At 48.4% G+C, this 20,570-nt stretch overlaps 1 protein-coding gene across 20 annotated transcripts in view; it reads left to right on the top strand.

Annotated features, from left to right (window-relative positions):
- The window catches only part of RIMBP2 (RIMS binding protein 2), a 321,527-nt gene that overhangs the window by 189,039 nt on the left and 111,918 nt on the right, over positions 1–20,570 (top strand). For 14 of the 20 annotated variants that reach the window (XM_024348152.3, XM_024348148.3, XM_024348150.3 and 11 more), the window contains one exon: positions 9,687–9,776. The exons of the other annotated variants lie outside the window; for them this stretch is intronic. The gene's annotated coding sequence lies outside the window, so the exon portion shown is untranslated. The remainder of the gene's footprint in view (positions 1–9,686; positions 9,777–20,570) is intronic. 20 annotated transcript variants of the gene reach the window in all.

The following is a 20,570-nucleotide window of genomic DNA, read 5'->3' as shown; positions in this document are numbered from 1 at the left end:
GCATTAATTTACTGAAGATAATGGCTTCCAGCTCCATCCATGTCCCTGCAAAGGACATGATCTCATTCCTTTTTATGGCTGCATAGTATTCCATGGTGTATACGTACCATGTTTTCTTTATCAAGTCTATCACTGATGGGCATTTGGGTTGATTCCATGTCTTTGCTATTGTGAATGGTGCTGCAGTGAACATATGCTTGCATGTATCTTTATAATAGAATGATTTATATTTCTTTGGGTATATAACCAGTAATGAGATTGCTGGGTCAAATGATATTTCTGGTTCTAGGTCTTCAAGGAATCATCACACTGTCTTCCACAACAGTTGAACTAATTTACATCCCCATCAACAGTGTAAAAGTGTTTGTATTTCTCCACAGCCTTGCTAGCATCTGTTGTTTCTTGACTGACTTTTTAGTAATCGCCATTCTGACTGTTATGAGATGGTATCTCATTGTGGTTTTAATTTGCATTTCTGTAATGATCAGTGATGTTGAGCTTTTTTGCATATGTTTGTTGGCCACATAAATGTCTTCTTTTGAGAAGTTTCTGTTCATGTTCTTTGCCCACTTTTTCATGTTTTTTTTTTTTTCTCTTGTAAGTCTGTTTAAGTTCCTTGTAGATTCTGGATATCAGACTCGTGTCAAATGGATAGATTGCAAAAATTTCCTCCCATTCTGCAGGTTGTCTGTTTGCTCTGACGATAGTTTCTTTTGCTGTGCAGAAGCTGAGAGAAGCCTTATTTAAAAGGTGAATGTAAATGTCATAAACTCACCTGAGAATCTGCTTCATGTATTATATTTTTCCACTTGAGCTTGTCTCTAACTTGTGTTAGGAACACAGTTTTTAAATAGCACCATGTGCTTCCCTGCAATTGCATTATTGGCATATGTGCAATGCTGAAATATCAAACAGATCAGGAATAGCATGTATCAGTCATGGTTGAAGCAAATTTCTGAAAATAGAAGGGAACTGAGAAGTTTGGAGTTGCTCTCTCCAGCCTCCCCCAGAACCCTCCCCCAACACTGGGAAACCAGAAGCGATTGTTTTAGTGCCAGTCCCTTTATTAGCATAATATTTCACATTCAAATTGCCCTTTACAACTTGAAAAATACATTTATATGAATTATCTCATTTAAATTGCCAAGAATACTTAGGCTAAATAATTTTCCCCAAATTACATCTGGTCAATGTTAGGATAGGCTTCAAACCCAGGTCCTCCAAGTCCCAACGGTCCCTCCACACCCTGGGATGACTTAGCTGACTGCCCTCGGCCTTAACCTCAAGGGGCGGGCGGGAGTAGGGCTCAGTGACCATCAGGACCCTGGACAGCAGCAACCACTCGCCTTCCACCCTGTGGTTTCTCCTTCTCTCCTTAGTTCAGGCTCCCTCTCCAGGCTTCCCACCACCGGCTTTTCTTCCCTTCCCTTCCTTCACTTTAGTCTCCCACCCATGCCTTTAGGCTAGAACCACTTATGAAGCCTTTTAAGAAAGAAAAAATATTACCAAGCACACTCCAGTGTTGACTTAGATTATTTTTATTATACGTTATTATAATTGATAATTACATCATTCTTATATAATATTATTCTACCAGACTTGTATATTATAACTATATAGTCTATGTTTGAGCATAATATGGTTATATATTTATAATTCATAATGTAATTACATGTGTCCAGAGATAAAACTGGTTATAAAATTTTTATGGCTTTTCTAAACCATAAGGCCAAAATGAATGAGCAGATCAAAGAGAAACAACTTTAAGACACCAATAAAATTCAAAACCCAAACTCGCTGTGACTTAATGTGTCATATGATATTTAACTTAAATCACATTTCCTCTTATAAGTAAAGTTAATGCCTTTGTACAGTTGGCTGGAAGTTGACTCAATCCCTACCACTGATCTCTTTCAAACTCTTGAAAGATCTTTGATGCCTGAGCCTGTAGAAGTCATCTGGCTTTCATTGAGCACAAAAGCACCATTGGAGTTACCTTTCATTGTCTTTCAGCATCTCAGGACAGTCAATACGGTGATTCTTCAGGCCGGCATGGGAGGGCCCACAAACCCAAATGTAGATGTTGGCTTTCGTCCTGAATAGGGTACAAAATTGTTCCTTTATATATTCTTTTAGATGTCATGGAACTAAAAATACCAGGAAATATTTTTGTAGGCCCCCAAGACTGTATCTGTAGTCTCTAGTGCAAGGGAAGATACCCCAGGCCTTCCAGAACCCCCCACCCCTGCCAACCGGAGGCATTTCTGAACCTTCCTCTGGGCCTTGGGACCAAGGGAGTGGCTGGACGATGCTCTTCCTCAGGAGAATAAGAGGCGAATTGGGGCAGGGAGGAGGGGGTCTCAAACCTGACAGCTGCACAGCCCGGGCTTGAGTCCCACCCCTCCACATGCTCGGGGGAGGCTGCTCGCTCAGTTACTTAACCTCCTTGAGCTTGCATTTCTTCCCTTGACAAGCAAGATAGCAAGAATGTCTGCCACATGGCAGTGCTGAGAGGACTGGATGAGATTTCACAAAGAAGAGGAGGAAAGCAAAGAGCTTATGTTGGTTCTTGGCCCAGCGTAGAAGCCCAGGGGATCAAAGCTGCTGCATCATCCAACATGAGCCCCTTGGGTCATCTCCCCCCATACGATCTCATCCCCAAGTGCCCCGTCCTTCTCTCTGCTGCCCTCATGCCTTCCCCATGTGTCCATCTGCACCTGCCAATGCCCCCATGAACGTTACCACCCTCAGCCTTGACTGGGCTTCCTGGAGGGCTGCTGTTCCCGGCAGCTACCCACATTCCACTCGCCTGTGGGAGGAAGGAGGAGTTACTGACTCTGTGACTGCCTCCAGGGCATTCTCTACCTTCCTTAGTCATCCATGCCCCTAGGAGGCTCTAATCATGACCTTGTCTCTCTGCTCCTCTTCTCACCCAGCACTCTGCAAAAAAGCATCTCCTCCCTCTTCCTCTTTATCTCCCACCCATTGATGCTGCCCTCTGCTTATCCCATCACCAGAGCCTCTCCTGGAGGTCACAGAGATGCCCGCAATGCTGCTTGGCTTCTGGGCAGTAGCTGACCTGCTGGTCCCCACTCTCAAGGCTCTGGTCACTCAGCTCCTAGAAAAGCCTGGAGCTGGCTTCCCATTGCTTCTGCCCTGCACTGTACAGGAACGGCTCATGCCCATTTGTGATGCTTGGGCTTCTCCCAGCTCTGTCTCCTGCTCCTTAATCTTGCTGAGAGCTCCTCCCCTCCTGTGACTCAAAGTGGTGTCGGTATCAGTGCAACTTTCACATCTGGGTCTGGGTCAGGCTCTCCTTCCTGAGCTCTGGGCCATGTGGGGACCTGTCCCCTGAGCATTCCCACCGGGAATGTGATCAGAAAGACGTGATGGGTTAATTACCATGTCCACTCTCACTGAGGAGCTTCCCATGTCCAAATCCTGCCCTACTCAGGAGCAGTGTCCATCTCCAGGGCTGGGAGCACCACCCCGGCATCTGGAGGCAACCTCTTTGAGGCCAGCAGAGCAGAGGCTGCGAGGAAGCGTCTTGCTGGGGCCTGTCCAGTGTGGCCGGGAGATTGGATGTTCATGGTTTTGAATCCTGTAGCATGAATGCCAGATCCTGAGAACCAGAGGCCTTGCTGTGCCCTTACATGCCTTTGTTATGTATTTGTGCTGGGTGGACCCTCTTCCCCACCTTTGAGACCAGACCTGTATCAGGAGATACCGAGAATTCCTCTCACCTCTCCCCATAGCAACTGGCGTTCCTGACATCTCAACCCAGAATGCCCCGCGCTGTCTGCTGCACCCACAAGGCTGGGGGCAGAGCCTGCTCCTCACCCACTCACTCAGGGCCCCCTGCTGAGCCGGGTACTGACACATACACATTCTGTGGTGGTGGTGGTGGAGGGATTATTGAAATGAATAAAATTGACAAGTTTATTGAAAGAATGTGCTTTTTCCTTTCTCTTATCAGTTTCTCCCCCAGAGAAGTGGCCACCTTGTCCATTGAAATGGGGATTTAACTGGAGCTCCTGATGGGGAAGGGGGTGTCTTCAGAAGACCCAGTTTCTTCCTTGACGAGCCCTTGAGCTGTCTCGGGAGACACTGTGAAGGCTCCTGTCCATGTCTCGTTGCTTTAGCAGAGGCTATACACTAGCTCAGGCTGCCATAGCAGGATCCCACAGACCGAGCAGCTTAAGTGACAGAGCTCTCCTCTCTCACAGTCCTGGAGGCTGGAAGTCTAAGACCAAGGTGCTGGCTGATTCGGTTCCTGGTGCGAGCCACTTCTTGACTTGCAGATGGCTGTTTTCTCACTGTGTCCTCACATGGCCAGGTAGTGGGTAGGGGACAGAGAGAGATGGAGGCAGAGAAACCCCCCCCCCAACACAGAGAAATAGAGACAGAGAGGCAGAGAAACAGAGACACAGACAGACATGGAGGCAGAGAGAGAGAGAGAGGCAGAGTCAGACTGGGAGAGACAGAAGAAGCAGAGAAACAGAGACGTGGAGACAGAGACAGAGAGGCAGAGAGACATAGAGACAGAGCCAGAAAAATGAACAGAGAGATAGACATAGAGGCAGAAAGAAAAACTAAAACAGAGGCAGAGTGAGACTGAGAGAGAGGGGGAAAGAGAGGCAGGGGGCGAGACCGAGATCATCCTCCTCTTAGAAAGCCCCGGCCCCTGTTGGATTAGGATCTCATGACCTCATGTAACCTTCCTTACCTCCTAAGAGTCCCATCTCCAAATAGAGTCACCCTGGGGGCTAGGGCTTCAAAGTACGAATTTGGGGAGACGCAATTCAGTCCATAGCAGGCAGGGAGACAGCCTCAGGCACTGTGGGCCATCCTCCGTGGAAACCCACCTCCTCCTCCTCTCCCTGCACACAGGAAGTCCGTGCCTCCCTGGGGCTCCCTGCACCTCCCCTCACCCCACCTGCACTTGGACTCTGCACAAATCCAGCTGCTTTTACGCAGCGCCCCACCTTGAAGTCGAATCCCACCTGTAGATGTGTCTATTTTGGGAAGGAGCCCATGGTATGTGTGTTTTGAGTTAGTAGCCACCATATCCAAACAGGGATGTTTTGGATGGAAACCCAGTGTCCCAGCTCCTAAAGACACAGACAGCTGTCAGGTCCAGTTCCCGTCCTCACGTGGCACCTGCAGGAGGGACAGGGTCGCAGCTGCCCTCTAAGACTGGGGCCTAGGCTGGCCGGTTGCCACGTTCCCCGAACCTCTAGCACCTCTGGCCCTGTCCACTGAGTGTGTTACACGGCTCTCCCTGTGGGCAGTGGCGTTTGAAAGGCTTGCCTTGGCCCTTTTCCTTCCTCCCTCATCCTCATTAGAATTCACTTTTTGCCCATGATTTTGCAACACAGCAGCTAGAAAATCAAATAAGGCTCTTCCTGTTTAATGTGTTAGTGGATATTAATGGATTAAAATATCTCCTTAACTGGCACGTTCTGTGGCTGCCCTGGGAGGGGGATTTCAGGGGCACGTGGCCCTAGGAGTCCTCACATCCGATCCCAGAATGCTCTGATGGGCATAAGTGGAAGTAAGGAAGTGCCCTTCCTTTTTGTGGCTGCAGACAATTAAATTCCACAGACTGTGTGTTTTGATTCTTACAGGGTAGGCTCTGTCTCATGAGGGCATCCACTGGCTGGGAAACCCTAAACCCTCTTTTGTGTGGCTTTAACCTCGAAGGATTAGAGACTGAAACGATTCCGTTGCAATGCTTACGTGTCCTTCCCCGGAAAAAAAAGCCATTGCATTTCTGAAGAAGCAAGAAGATATCTGGAAGCTGGGTTTTCTCTTTTCACAATTGTTATTTCAGGTCACGAAGCTAAGACGGGGGTGGTGCCTACAGCTGGAGCTCAGAAAGTTCTCCCCGTCAGGGTCCCAGCAGTGTGGGAGTCATGGGCTTCCTGTCACTAGGCAGGGGGCATGAGGCATCACACTCGACCACTGGCACTCAGATGTGGTCAGTACTCAACAGCGTCAAAGCCCCACTATGGGGGAACCCAGCAAGTGTGTCAGTTACATTGTGGTGTGGGACCGCGCGTGCGTTTGTGTGATCTGACTGACGTGCTGGTGCCTCCCCCTAGGCTGTAGAAAAGCTTGTTAATCAGAGTGTCGATTATATTAGACCCCCCATGCCCCCAATCCTCCTCTTCCTCCTCCTGGGGACTGTCACGGCTAGTGCCACCGGTGCCGGCTGCTGGGGGACTCTCGTTTTGTTGTGTTGCGATTCCAGGCCCACATTTGGAGGCCTTCTGATCTCAAGCGTGCAACCAGCACATAGGTGATCTGCATTTCTTGGTATTCCTGCAAAATTTCTTCAGTGGTGCTGATTGATTCAGAAAGGCTTGATTTGTTTGGGGTAGTGTCCACCTCCCTGTGTGGACAGCTCTGGTAGCACACAGGGTCAGTTATGAGGCCTTCCAGGTTAAGCCATCTTGCCTTTCAGCATCTTCACAGGATCAGAAGGGTGAGCGGTAGGCATTTTCTGATTTCCCCCCCCAAGGCCTGCAAACACATGCATGTCAGGGTGGTATCCATGCCTGCCACTGCAGGGGACAGTGGGGACCAATGCCGGCTTCCCTGCTGAGCTGCTTGTGGAACCACACGTCCCCATGCCCACCTCTGGGCTTCTTCAGGGTAAGCATGGACAACGTGGGATGCTCATAATCTGGCAAATAAAGTCTCATAGTATGAGAAGGCTCAAGCTGGTACCTTTGCTGTTTTCTTTGTGCCTTTACCTGGCTGTCTGTGTCACTGAATGGGTTTCCTTTACCATCATGGTAGGAAGGGCTTTGGCACTTGGCTAAGTTTTTTGTGATTCTTGAAGTGTGAGGTAGGGGGTCGTTAGTTTCAAGTAGATCTCCCTGTGACTGGCTTTTTTTTTTTTTTTTTTTTTTTTGAGACGGAGTTTCACTCTTGTTGCCCGGGCTGGAGTACAATGGTGTGATCTCAGCTCACTGCAACCTCCGCCTCCCGGGTTCAAGTGATTCTCCTGCCTCAGCCTCCTGAGTAGCTGGGATTACAGGTGCCCACCACCACACCTGGCTAATTTTTGTGTGTGTGTGTGTGTGTGTGTGTGTTTTTAGTAGAGGCGGGGTTTCACCATGACCAGGCTGGTCTTGAACTCCTGACCTCAGGTGATCTTCCCTCCTTGGCTTCCCAGAGTGTTGGACTGGCTTTTTAAGGGTAGGGTGTGCCCAGTATAGTAAGTGGTATCTGAAGTGCCTATTCACGCTTGGACCAATTTGGGAAGCTACATTGGAAAGAGACGAAGATGTTTCTCTCCCTTTGCATGGGGATATCATGGGTTGGTGTTTCCTGGACAGGATTTAGATCCTGAGCTTTTTTCCTGAAAAGATTGATTTCATTTCATCAAGATAAGCAACTGACCTTGAATCACTAAGATGGAATATAAATAAAATAAATAGATGTAAGCATTTCTATAACCACCAGAAAATTGGGTGAAAGACCAGCCTTGTTTATCTTCCCTGTGCTCCTTTCTTGCAATTCACTCTTCCTAAATGCGATGCAGAGAGAGGCGGATGGCATGAACCAGGTGGCTGTGTGGTGGCAGAACGTGGAAGAGGCAGGCAGTCATTGCAATGCCTTCAGGAGGGAAGGGGCCACTTGTTTGAGCCTTGACCCTGTGCAGTAAGATGTGCTCTGTGTTCCGTGAGATTGATGTCCTTGAATCCTCACAACATCTGCTAGGGTTGCAGCTTTTACCTCCTTAAGTCACAGAGAGTGCAGAAAGGCCAGGCAGCTTGTCCTAGGTCACATTTAAGGAGAGCTCCCATTTGTATTTAGGCAATTTGACCTCAGAACCCATAATCTAACCCCTATTTCAAATGTCTCTTGTTCTCAAATTCTCTGAGCTATTCCTGCCTTAGTTTACCTTGGGGCATGTTGGTCTCTGAGGTCAGCAGCCAGGTATCTTGATTAGTACACCCATCCCATCCCCTTAAGACCTCCAGGGATTCCCCCATGTGGGACATGCTGAAGAGTCTGCAGTTCTCTCAAGCAACCAGTGTGGGACTACATTATGATCTGCTTTACTTGAGAAAGGCAACAGTAAATGTTATGCCATCCAGACCATCTCAGAAGACAGAAGGGAATTGCTCCATTATCAATCACTTTCCCTAAGGTTGGGTAATCATTGTTTCCCAGAACAAAGCACCACCGTCTTTTATGTTTGGGTTCCTTCGCTGTGTTTTATTGCTGTGAAAATGTAGCTACCACAGAGTAGCGGAGCTCATTATGACTGTGGCTAAGAAAAAAGGAAGGTTGACTGAAAAATGGAAGCTGAAAATGGCCAGGAGGAGCCTCTCTTCTAGTGGGAAGTGTTGAAACCACGTGGTTTCTTGCTGCTTTTCTGATGTGTGAATGGAGCCTAGACTCTGAGCACTCGAAATATTGTAACAGAGATGAACCAGATCAATTCAAGATGTGGGTGTCCCACCAGTATTAATTTATTTAGGGTGTGAACAGAGAACAAACTTGAACAATTGGGAAAAAGAGAAGTTCTCAGCCTGACAGCTGGTAGCTGGTGTGGTTCCAGCTGCCTTCCACTGTGAGTCATTGATTATCCCTTCTGCTTCTCTTCTTTTTGGAATGGATGCCATTCCTTCTTTTAGGATTCTCAACTTATTGAAGTCCTTTTCAGGTTGCTTTATTATTTTTATTTCCTCTGGAGTAAATTTATCCTGATTATTAAGTTTATGAGATCTCTTTAGTAGGGTTAGTTCTCTTTATGTGTTCTGGAATTTCTCTTTTCAGACTCATCTTGAATGAGAGATTCTTAATCCCATCTCTGTGCTCACTCTCCCTGTCTTACTTATTTGTAGTTACTGTACCACACCCTAGGTGATCTCAGTCTTGAATTAGATTTTATTATTGGCAGCTCCGAGTTCCTGTGCCATGGTGATAGTAGAGAGTAAGACAAGTCCTAAATCTGAGCCTAAAAATGAGTCTTCTCCCTCTTGCCTCTCTAGGTGTATGACCCCATAAAAGCTCTGGCTCTAGGCGGAGGTGATGGATTATTTTCAGCTTTCTTTGGGGGCTTAACTGTTGCCTCAGGTCATGTGGTGACCTTAGTTCATGTCTCTTGTCTTATGTGGAATACATTGAATCTTGGATATCTTGAAAAAGCTGGACTCTTAATTCTCCCTGCCTATTTTTGGACTCTGAATCTAGAAGGTTCCAGAAGTTCCACTCACCACATTGTGGTCTAGCCATTTAGTCCTTAGAAAGCTTTATCTTATTTTTGAGTGGCTAAATATTTCTAAACTTTCTCTCTCTATTGTTTATTGTGGCTGTATGTTTGGAGCAGTGTTCACGGGAAAAGGGATGGGTCAAAGCTTATTAACAACTCCAATTGGCGAGAAGTTCCGTTGCTTTTTTAGGACACAGACACTAAGTGATTAATATGTATTATTGTATTATATTCTAATCATCGTATAATATAACATGATTGCCTTTTGTAGATTTGGAAACTTATGGTTTGGAAAAAAGAGAGAAATCAGTCCCAACTCATACACAGCTTATGGATTGCAGAATCAGTGCCCAACCTTGGGTCTCATTACCACATTGGAGCTCCTAACCACTGCACTCTACCAAGTCTCTAAACATGGGGGCACCATCTCACATGTCCTTTCCTTTTGTCCTAGGAAAATGAACTGAAGGATGCCACCCAGGGAGAGTATCTCCTGAGATCCCATCATGCAGGCCTTCCCACAAGGGCCCGGCAGCATGACAAGGTAGCTGATACCACTGTCCACAGACCATCTGGGGCCCTGGAGGGAGGGGGCTGGGCCAGGGAGGAACAACTGGGAAGGGGCAGGGAAGAATCACTGAACATCAGTGTGAAGGTGGCCTGAGAGGCTGAGCCAGGTCTCTCTCACTTCTTCACATGACCAGCACGTGAGGCACCCAGTGATGTCTCATCCACTGTCTGCTGGTTATCTCTGCTTGGAAGTCTATTAGGCACCTGTATCTTTAACAGCAAGGCAGAACAAACCCATTGGTGCCCACTCTCCCAAACCACTTTCTCCCCAGTGAATGGTGTGGCCACTCCTGGTTGCCTGAGCCTCCATGATGGGGCCTCCTGGGCGCTGCTCTTTCTTCATCTGAATCTAACTCGCTGCTCGAGTCTGTTTTCTGTTGCTTATAACAGAATACCTGAAACTTGGTACTTTATAAAGAAAAGGAATCTATTTCTTAAGCTATGGAGGCTGAGAATCTAAGGTTGAGGGGCTGCATCTGGTGAGGACCTTCTTGCTGATGAGGACTCTGTAGGGTCCCAAGGTGGTATAGGGCGCCCCGCGGCAAGGGGACTGAGTGTGCTCACATACCAGCTCAGGACTCTCTTCCTCTTCTTATTAAGCCAGCAGTTCCACTCCCCTGATAACCCACTGGTCCATTAACACATTGATCCATTAATCCATGAATGGACCTATCCATTCATGAGGGCAGAGTGCTCATGATTCAGTCACCTCTTAAAGGCCCCACCTCTCAGTACTGCCCTGTTGAGGATTAAGTTTCCCACACATGGAATTTGGGGGATGCATTCAAACCATGGAGCGCACCAACCACCCATCTCAGCACCAGACGTGCCCCAGCTCTCCTCCCCCTCCTCTCCACTGTGGTCATCTTCTCTTTCCCAGATGCCAAAGCCATTTCCTAACTGGCCTGTCTAGCTCCCTTGTCATCCTGTGGTCTTTTCCCTATGGCAACTGGAGTGATCTTGTGATGCCCTCTGGGTCATGCAATCCTCTGACCCTTCCAATGCCTTCCATAAATAAAACTGAGGCTTCTCCTTGTGGCTGCCATCCTGTCCATCTTGCTACCTCCCGTCCACCTCTGACTTACTTTTGTTCCTTGGATCCCTAAGCTTGTCTCAGCATTTGATGGTTGTCTCTGCTTAGAACACTCCACTCCATCATCTTCAACAGCTGGGAGCTTCTTGCCTTTCAACCCTCAGGTTACGCGTCCCTCCTGGTGAGGATTCATGGCTCTAATGTCTGCTCTAACGGCCCTCCCTCCATCCCTTTTTTCTCTATGTGACAACACCTGTTTTCATGTTCTTTGTGTCTTTTCTTGCTATCTTAGTCTATCACGGGTCTTCACTTATGTGTTTGTCTGTCTCCTACGAGAATGTGGGCTTGGGATTGCAGAGAGCTTTGCTGTTACATCCATGACTGTCTCTCCTGTACCTTCAAAGGATGCATAGTGGGTGCTCAGTCAACATCTATTGAATGATGGGTTGTTTTAAGCTGTTAATTTTGCAGCTTTGCCCATGCATATTTCAAGGAATAACTGAGCTCTAGTGATTAAATATAAAAATTAGAGTTGTCTTGATTTGACACTTATTTTCTTGCCTTCCTGTCTGGCCATTTTTTAAAGGTATGTTTTTTAGGAAATTACAAGTGTTGATGAGGATGTAGGGAAACTGGAATCCTGCACATTGTTGCTGGGAATGTAAAATGGTGCAACCACTATAGAAAACAGTATGGAATTCCCTCAAAAAATTAAAAATAAAATTGCATATGATCTAGCAATCCCAATCCTGGTATAAGAATTGAAAAGGCAGTCACGTGTGGTGGCTCACACCTGTAATCCCAGCCCTTTGAGAAGCTGAGGCGAGTGGATCACCTGAGGTCAGAAGTTGGAGACCAGCCTGGCTAACATGGCAAAACCCCATCTCTACTAAAAATACAAAAATTAGCCAGGTGTGGTGGTGCATGCCTGGAATCCCAGCTACTTGGGAGGCTGAGGCAGGAGAATCGCTTGAACCTGGGAGGTTGAGGTTGCAGTGAGCCGAGATCATGCCATTGCACTCCAGCCTGGGCAACAGAGCAAAACTCAGTCTCAAGAAAAAAAAAAATTGAAAAGGAGGGTCTCAAATAGATATATGTACATGTTACAAATTTATAGTAGCCAAAAGGTGGAAATAACCCACATTTCCACTGATGGACGAGTGAATAAACAACATGTGACATATGCGTCCAATGGAATATTACTGACCCTTGAAAAGGAAGGAAACTCTGACACACGCTACTGCATGGATGAACCTTGGGGACATTTTGCTAAGTGAATAAGCCAGTCCCAAAGGGCAAACACTGTTTGATTCCACTTATATGAGGTTCCTAGAGTCATCAGAGCCATAGAGACAAACAGTAGAATGGAGGTGCCAGGGGCTGGGTAGAGGGGGGATAGGGAGATGCTGTTTAATGAAGACAGAGTTTCAGTTGGGGAAGAGGAAGAGAGTTCTGGAGATGGGTGGTGGTGACGGTTGTAGAACAGTGCGAATGTCCTTAATGCCACTGAAATACCTACATGTAAAATAGTTAAGATGGTAAATTTTATGTAATGTGTATTTTATCATAATTTTTCTTAAAAAGGTGTGTTTTAGGCTGGGCACAGTGACTCACTCCTGTAATCCCAGCACTTTGGGAGGCCGAGGCGGGCGGATCACGAGGTCAGGAGATTGAGACCATCCTGGCTAACATGGTGAAACCCCGTCTCTACTAAAAATACAAAAAATTAGCCAGGCGTGGTGGCCGGTGCCTGTAGTCCCAGCTACTCTGGAGGCTGAGGCAGGAGAATGGCATGAACCTGGGAGGCGGAGCTTGCAGTGAGCGGAGATCACGCCACTGCACTCCAGCCTGGGCGACAGAGCAAGACTCTGTCTCAAAAAAAAAGTGTCTTAATATATCCTGACCCTCCAATTAGTATGCTTTCCCCATTTTTCCACCAGCCCCCACTTTCCAAACCTACACTTGCAGGAAAGGCTCTGCTAAACTCACTCACACTGAGGTCTGAATGCATCATAAGGCTTAGTGACTTTCTTAGGCCAGGAGTATTTTTCTTCAAATAGGAGGAAAAATATAAAAAAGATGGGGGTGCTTCAGGCCTCCAGTGCAGGCTGACGACAGGGCTGGTGGGGAGCTGGGCACAGGGAGGTCGGATCCTGGGATGGCTTTCTTCCTACGACTAAAATAGCTGCATGTGTACACGTTCCACTCCCGAGCTGGGCTCCTGCACCTGGAGAGGCAATGCCAGCTGTCGGGGGATGGGGGTGCTGGAGCTGAGCCCTGCAGGCATTGACCAGGCCAGCAAGGGCCGGCGGAGGTGGGGGTCCCAGCGCTCAGCCCTCACAACAGAGGCAAAGGCCTCCTTTCCTGGATGGCTGGTAGTGCAGCTTGACATCCCTGCTCCCACAGGATTCAAACCACTTTGTTTGTTTGCTTGAGGTTTGAATTTCTCCCCCTGCTGTCTTCTCAGCTTGGCCTTTTAAACAAGGCTGCAAGGCACAGGAAATGAGCTGGCCTTTGCTTCTGCTTCTCATGGGTGTCTGAGGGAGCCCAGCAGCTCACCCGGCATGGACAGGAATAGCAGTGCTTTGAGAGAGGCAGCAGGGGCACCCCAGATCTGTCCTGCAGCCTGCTTTGCAGAGCTTGGCTTTCCTTCCAAGTGCCTGGGCTGGCTACCTGCATGGGAGGCATTGAGGGAGTGGCAGTCCCCAGAGACTGTCTCTTGGGCCGAGCATCTTTGTGGTAGCTGGGGAGGCTGAAGGTGTGGGGGTGACTTTGTGCTGATGGAAGTATTCAACTGTCCCTCCAGACTCATGGGTAGGCTTGTCAATGCAAACCTGCAGAAACACCAGTGTCCTTCTGGATCCCTGGAGACACTTGGGGATCAGCAATTCCCCTATCTGATTCTTGCTTGGAATTGCAAAATCCTTTTCAGTAGCACTGATTAAGAGATGGAAATTAATTCTCAGAGCTCTTAATTATGAATGCAAAGAGACTGCAGTGTCAGCATTTTTCCCTGTGTGGAAATGATTGGTTCTTAGGTGCAAACTGTGGTGTTGGGCTGTCTGGAGTGTTGAATTGGATTCTCTTAGGCAGGCAGCCTTGTGGGAGGAAACCGATGAGCTGGGATCCAAGACATAGTGCAAAGAATATGCTTGATGCCTTTGAAGCTGCAAAACTAACCTTTTGTTGATTTCAGAAAAATAATTCAAATTTCTTCTCTGTTTGGGTTAGGAGGTGCCTGTTAAGCTCCCTCCTCCCCGCACTGGGCCACTGTTCCTGTAGCAGGTCTGAGGTTCAAGGTTTTCGTCACATTGAGTAGCTGATGCCAAATATTTCAAGCTTCTCTTCCACGTGGTGCCACTGTTGCTGCCACAAGAATCTATTTTGAAATAGAAATGCGTCCAGTGTCTGGATCTAAGTGAAGAACAGTTCACTCTTATGAGATTTTTTTAGAGAATAGAATCCAGTCCAGTGTCTGGATCTGATGCCCAGGGTTGTTAATGTGCTGTTGTGTTTGTGTGTGGTGAGCAGGTCTTGGAGAATCACTCAAACCCTGTTAGTACCTGACATTCTGGAGCTGGGCACTAGTAGGTCATTAAGTTCATGACCCATGAGCACATGCTGTAGCATGGGTCAGAATTTCCTACAACCTAGGGAATCCTCTTACCTGCTGGCCAGAAACCCAAAAGGTTGTAGAAGTATAGGCACAGCTAGGAAACACTGGTATGAGATGGCAACCATGCAACTTACTAGCAATTTCCCTCTTTAAACATTTTTTTTTCCTAGTAAAAAAATTATGAAAGTTTAAAAGGATGACACACATAGACATTTGGGATTCGTGAGGCTTAGTTTTTGACTGAAAGGTGAGTGTCCAGCCCAGGGTTGCAGCTGAATATTATTCTCTAAAAAAAATCGCGTAAGAGGGAACTGTTGTTCATCTTGCATTTCATCAGGACAAAGGAAGAATCGTCTGGGCTCCTAACCTGGAACATCTGGGATGTTTTTTCTTTGGTTGTGTGTCTTCGTGAAAATCTCTGAGTCATCTTTGTCACTCTGAGTCCACTTTCTCCTTTAGTAGGAGACTGATTTGGCCCTTGAGAACATCCAGGAGACTGTTCTAGTCCAGGAGCAATGGGACAGGGACCCAGGCCGGGTGCAGTGGCTCACGCCTGTAATCCCAGCACTTTGGGAGGCCGAGGCGGGTGGATCACCTGAGGTCAGGAGTTTGACACCAGCCTGGCCAACATGGAGAAACCCTGTCTCTACTAAAAATACAAAAATTGGCTGGGCATGGTGGAGTGCACCTGTAATCCCAGCTACTTGGGAGGCTAAGGCATAATCATCACTTGAACCCAGGAGGTGAAGGTTGCAGTGAGCCAAGATCATGCCACTGCACTCCAGCCTGGGCGACAGAGTGAGGCTCTCTCAAGAAAAGAAAAAAAAAAGCAATGGACTTTGAGGCAGAGACCTTGATGCAGCGGGGATCCCAGCACCCCTCTATTGTGCTCAGCCAGAGGCCAGGGCATTTGTCAACCAAGGACCCATCCACCAAGACTCCCTGGCACGAGCTGGGCTGCAAAGCCCAACCAGGCAGAGAAGAAACTGCCGGGCTCTCTTCTGGGCTACCGGCCCCAGGTGCCAGCATTTGAGTGGCCCATTGGAGCCAATATTTATCGTGTTTTAATTTAGTGGCATCAGTCCTGTATCCAGGTGGGATCAGCGGCTGCTGAATTAGAGAACGCCCCCTTCTCCAGGTTTATCAGCTGGGGTTATTTCCAGCTGCCCCTCACAGAAGCCTGAGCTTGGTGGGTTTCATACGAAGGGCACTATTGTGCTCAGGAAGCCCAGAGGTGGTGACCCTGGCCAGAGGCAGCTGCCTGGAGAAGGAGCCAGGGCCCGGGGGCTCCTGTCCAGCAGAGACGTGTGTGGAGGGTGGCTTCCTTGACACCGAGACAGGTGGTATTCCATCTCGAAGGGTCGCATCCCCACTGTGGTGGGAGGAAGAGGGGCTGAAGCTTTTCTCACGAAGCTCTGTTTCATGAAAGGTCATTGTCCTCTAGAGATTTCTGCTCCAGGCTCATCAGAACCGTGTCACAGACGGTCTCAGTCTGGTCCCAGCAGGAGAGAGATGGCGCATACTCCAAAAGCAATTGAGGGTTGCTAAGCATTCTTAAGGAGGTGCAGGCAGGGTTAGGGGAGCCAGTGCGGTGACTGAAGCCCTGGGGGCTGTACCAGTAGAGGAAGTGACAAACCTTGACCTGGGGGGATAGGGAGGGGTGCGGCCCAGCTCACTGGGGCTTAGGGCTTTCCAGGGACAGATGCCAGTTGTTGGTGTAGAGTGACAATTCGACGCGTGCTCGCGGTAATGAGGACTGCTGTCTAGCTGATTTCTGCATCAGTTGCCTATTGCTGCTGTGACAAATTCCCACAAGCACACACACCACCGTGTCTCACCGCTCTGGAGGTCTTAAGTCCTAAAGTCAAGATGTCAGCAGGCCTTTGTGCTTTCCTGAGGCTCTGGGGGACAGTCTCTCCTCTTGCCTTTTTTTGGCTTCCTTCCCTGATCTTCAAAGCTGGCAGCAGAGCATCACCTAAGCTCTCTCTTTTTTGTCTCTGACTCTGCTTTTCCTGATAAGGGCTCTGTGACTACGTAGAGCCCATCTGGATAACCCCGGTGCCCTCCCACTCTCAGGACCCTCCACACAATCCCATCTTCAGGGTCCATTCTGCCACAAAAAGTGATATATTCACAGACTTTAGGAATTTGGATGTGGACATCTTTGTGTGGGGCCGTTATTCAGCCATTATACATCCAGGAAATCAGTCTCTTGGGTTCTCCCTCCCCTCTCCTTGTCCACACACCCTCTCCTCCTTGTTGTGAACCAGAGCTGTGAACTTCATCATTCTGGTAAACAAAAAGATGACGCTATGGGGGCATTTTAAGTCAAAGAAATGCAAAACCATAATTGTGGCATGAGACGAGGTCCACGAAAGAGTAAATATCAGCCGGGTGAGGTGGTTCACATCTGTAATTCCAGCACTTCGGGAGGCCGAGGTGGGCAGATCACTTGAGGTCAGGAGTTCAAGACCAGCCTGGCCAACATGACAAAACCTTGTCTCTCCTTAAAATGCAAAAATTAGCCAGGCATGGTGGTGTGCACCTGTAACCCCAGCTACTTGGGAGGCTGAGGCATGAGAATCCCTTGAACTCAGGAGGTGGAGGTTGCAGTGAGCCGAGACTGCATCACTGCACTCCAGCCTGGGTGACAGAGGGAGACTCCATCTCAAAAAAAAAGAAAGAGTAAATGTCATTGGCTTGCCCCGAGGTCCTCCATGGACTCTGTCTGGACTCTTCACCTTCCTCTGAGATCTTCTTTTCTTTTACTTTGCTTATGAGCATCACCTCGAGGTCAACACACCCATTCGTTCCCCCAACATTATTGCCTTAAGTCACTGCAATTGCCACCATATTGTCCACTGCAGAAACACAGTGTTTCCACTCTACCGTATTAAATTTAGCTCCCTTCTAGCTCTACTGTGGGACAAATAGGATTTAGGGGCCAGCTGGACTCTAGCTTCTGGCGCCGTTTGTAACACACCTGTGGGAGAATGCATTCCGGTGCCCGGTAATTTCTTTCCAGGTTCACACTGGAACGGCGGCCTGTCCGCAGGTTGGAGGTTGTCTGTTCTTGACCAAAGCACTGGATGCTGCCCCTTAGAGGGCAATTCCTGACTGTCCAGTGATCTTATAAAAAGCTGGATAATAAATGCATCTTCATGCTGGGTTCTGCACATGGAGGCTGAAACCCAAGTTGGCTTCTCTGTGAAACATGAATCTGAATCGATTCCTCCCCAAACTAGAAACTCCTTATGTAGGGAGCCTCTGAGCCATCATGGTGCTTCTGGGCTGCTAATGTTTTTTCCTTTGGAGATTTTACCCATCAGGGTCACAATAGCAAATACACAGCACTTGCAAACTGGAGGATGGAGCAGAGTTTAGAAAAGAAAGTACTAACAAAGGTGTGGGTGCTGTTGCCAGGGCGGGGGCGGTGGGGGGCACGGGCAGGACACCTGCAAAGGAGGTTGGGAGTCTGAGACCAGCAGAGGCCAGGGGCCATGGCCACCTGCTATGGGTACAGGGAGAAGGGTGTGGGAGAGGCCCTCCCTGTAGAAGGACACTGTTGGGGGTTACCCCAGTTCCACCACCCAGTGGGAGGACTCGCAGGGCTCAGTGTGCAGCTGCCCTTAGGGCTGTGACTTATTACAGCAAAAGGACACACAGCACAGGTGGCAAAGGGAGAGGCACACAGAATGAAGCCGGGGGAGACCAGGTGCAGGCTCTCCAGGTCGTCTCCCAAGAGGATTCCCAAGAATCACACAGGATGCTTAGAGGACCTGCAGCTGCAAGCTGTGATGTGTGTGAAATGTCATCTGTCAGGGAAGCCCATTAAAGCCTCAGCAGCCAGAGTTTTTATGGGGACCTGGTGGCATGGGCACTCTCTGTCCAGCACATTCTGAAATTCCGACTCCCAGAAGGAAAGGTGTTCAGCATAAACTGTCCTGTTCAAGCGGCCTAGATGTGGTAAGCCGCCCTAATCAATTAGGGAAGGTAGGAATTCTCCCCAAATCCTGGTTCCCAGGCCTCCAGCCAAGGGCCAGGCTCGCCAGCAGCCTTTCTAAGGGGAGCAGCTCAGGGTAATCCCTGCAGGCTGGTGGGGAGGGCCGGGGGCCGGGGGTCATGCTGATCCATCGTTTCTTGATCATGTCTTCCACTGGGCAAGCCTGATTAGAAGCCGGATGTTAGGGGGTGCAGGCCATGAGGATGAGCCTCTCGGGACACAAAGGGGGATGGATGACGGTGGGGCCTATGTCTGGGAGGGCTGACAGCAATAGTCCACCAGGAGCCAGGGCCACCTTTCCATTCTTGGAAATTTCCTCAACACCATTCCATTCAGTACAAAAATCTTACTCGACCACTGACTCCCTGCCAGGCGGTCCTCTGGGTGCTGATGATGGGAAATTGCAAGGCAGAAGAAAACCTCTGTCTGGTGACACTTCTGTTCCAATGAGGAGCAGCCACAGGAAGAAGGCAAACAGCTGCAGAGGACAGTGCTGAGCACACGTGGACACCAAAGCACGGTGGTGTGGGAGGGAGGGGCATGGAGGCAGGGGGTGAAGGCAAGGGTTTTGTCACCTTGCAAGGGTTGGGAAGGCCTGTCTGAGGTGACACCTAATGAGAAGGAGCCAGACCTGAGCAGACTGGGGCAGGGCGGGGTAGAGATCTGCAGGCAATGGAATCAGCAGGTGCAGGGGCCCTGGGGTGGGAAGAAGCTTGACCTGTTTAAGGGACAGAAGGAGGCCAGGGTGTCCCCAGCATAGTGGCAACAGGGTAGCAGGTGGGTAGGACTTTTAGACCACCAAGGAGTTTGGATTTTATTCTAATTTCTGTGGAAACCACAGAAGGTTTCAAGCAGGGAGAGGCAAGATCTGGCAGGTATTTCAGAAAGATGGTGCTGGTCACTGTGTGAGACTGAATTTAGGGGCATTCAAGCATGACCCCCAAGTCCTAATGTTCTTGAACAGCTAGGATGCAAGAAGTGATGTTTTCTGCAAACCTGCACCCCAGGGTATTGAGGTTCAGAAGTGAGGGTGGTTTAATTCAAATAGGTCGTGACATTTTCTCCGGGGGCATTTGGATTATTTCTCTAAGTTCGTTGCCTGATAACATCACGTTGCAGCAAAATGGCATTAAAATATTCCTTCGAATGAGACCTCTCTACGACCTCTTAATAACAGCTTTCCTGTAACCCTGTTCCCATTTGGGAATGCCAAGTGGGTGCCTCCCTTTCTTTTGGTGCCCCAGAAGTTGTCAGGTTAAACTAACACTCAGTACAGAATGTATTTGAAATAGAAAGGACTTCTGCAGCTGAAAAGCGTGACATTATGTTAGTCTGTTATTGAAGCCATAATTCACATCATAACACTTGAGGAGGAGGAAAAGAAATTACAAGGCTGCCGTTGGGTTAAAACATGTTGCCTCCACAATGAAAATGAATGGGAAAGGAACCATGGTGACTTCTTTCGTTGACAACATCCCCTTACCTGTTTCGAAGAGGAGAGAGACTGAACATGGCGCCTGCCTTCCCAATAAGCTTGTAGCTTGGCCCTGGGGGTTGTGGCCTGAGAATGGAATTTATGTGGTTTTTGGGTTTATTGGGGGAATGCATTCTAGTTCATGTGGAATTTCACTGGCATTTTTATTCACTTTTAAGATGAGATAAAATTTTTAGACAAGAATAAATATGCTTAGACAGTGGGAAAACACTTATATCTGTTAGGGCTCTCATAGTTACAGGGGACAGACGATTCAAATTGGTATAAGCAAACAAGGAGAATCTATTGGTCCAAGTGACTGAAAAGGAAAAGACAATTAACTTCAGGCTCAGCTTGATCTGGGTGCTCAAATGATGCCATGGGGATCCTGCTGTTCTCTCTGCGTCTCTCTGTGTTTATCTCATTGGCTCTGTTCTCAGATGGGTTCTTCCCTCGTGATGGCAAAGGCCACAGTAGTTCCAGCTGTTTGTCTTTAACTTTCCGAGTCCAGTGGGCAAAAGGGACAGTTCTTCCAGGTTCCTATACAAGTGCAAGATCTCATTCCCCCAGAATGCAACTGGGTCATGTGACTTCCCCAACCAATCACCACATCCAGGGGATGAGATTACACTGATTGGCCAG

This window comes from Pan troglodytes, chromosome 10 (genome assembly GCF_028858775.2).
Source record: "Pan troglodytes isolate AG18354 chromosome 10, NHGRI_mPanTro3-v2.0_pri, whole genome shotgun sequence".
Classification (NCBI taxonomy): domain Eukaryota; kingdom Metazoa; phylum Chordata; class Mammalia; order Primates; family Hominidae; genus Pan; species Pan troglodytes.
The sequence above is the reverse complement of the archived record's forward strand: the minus strand, read 5'-3'. Positions and strand labels throughout refer to the sequence as shown.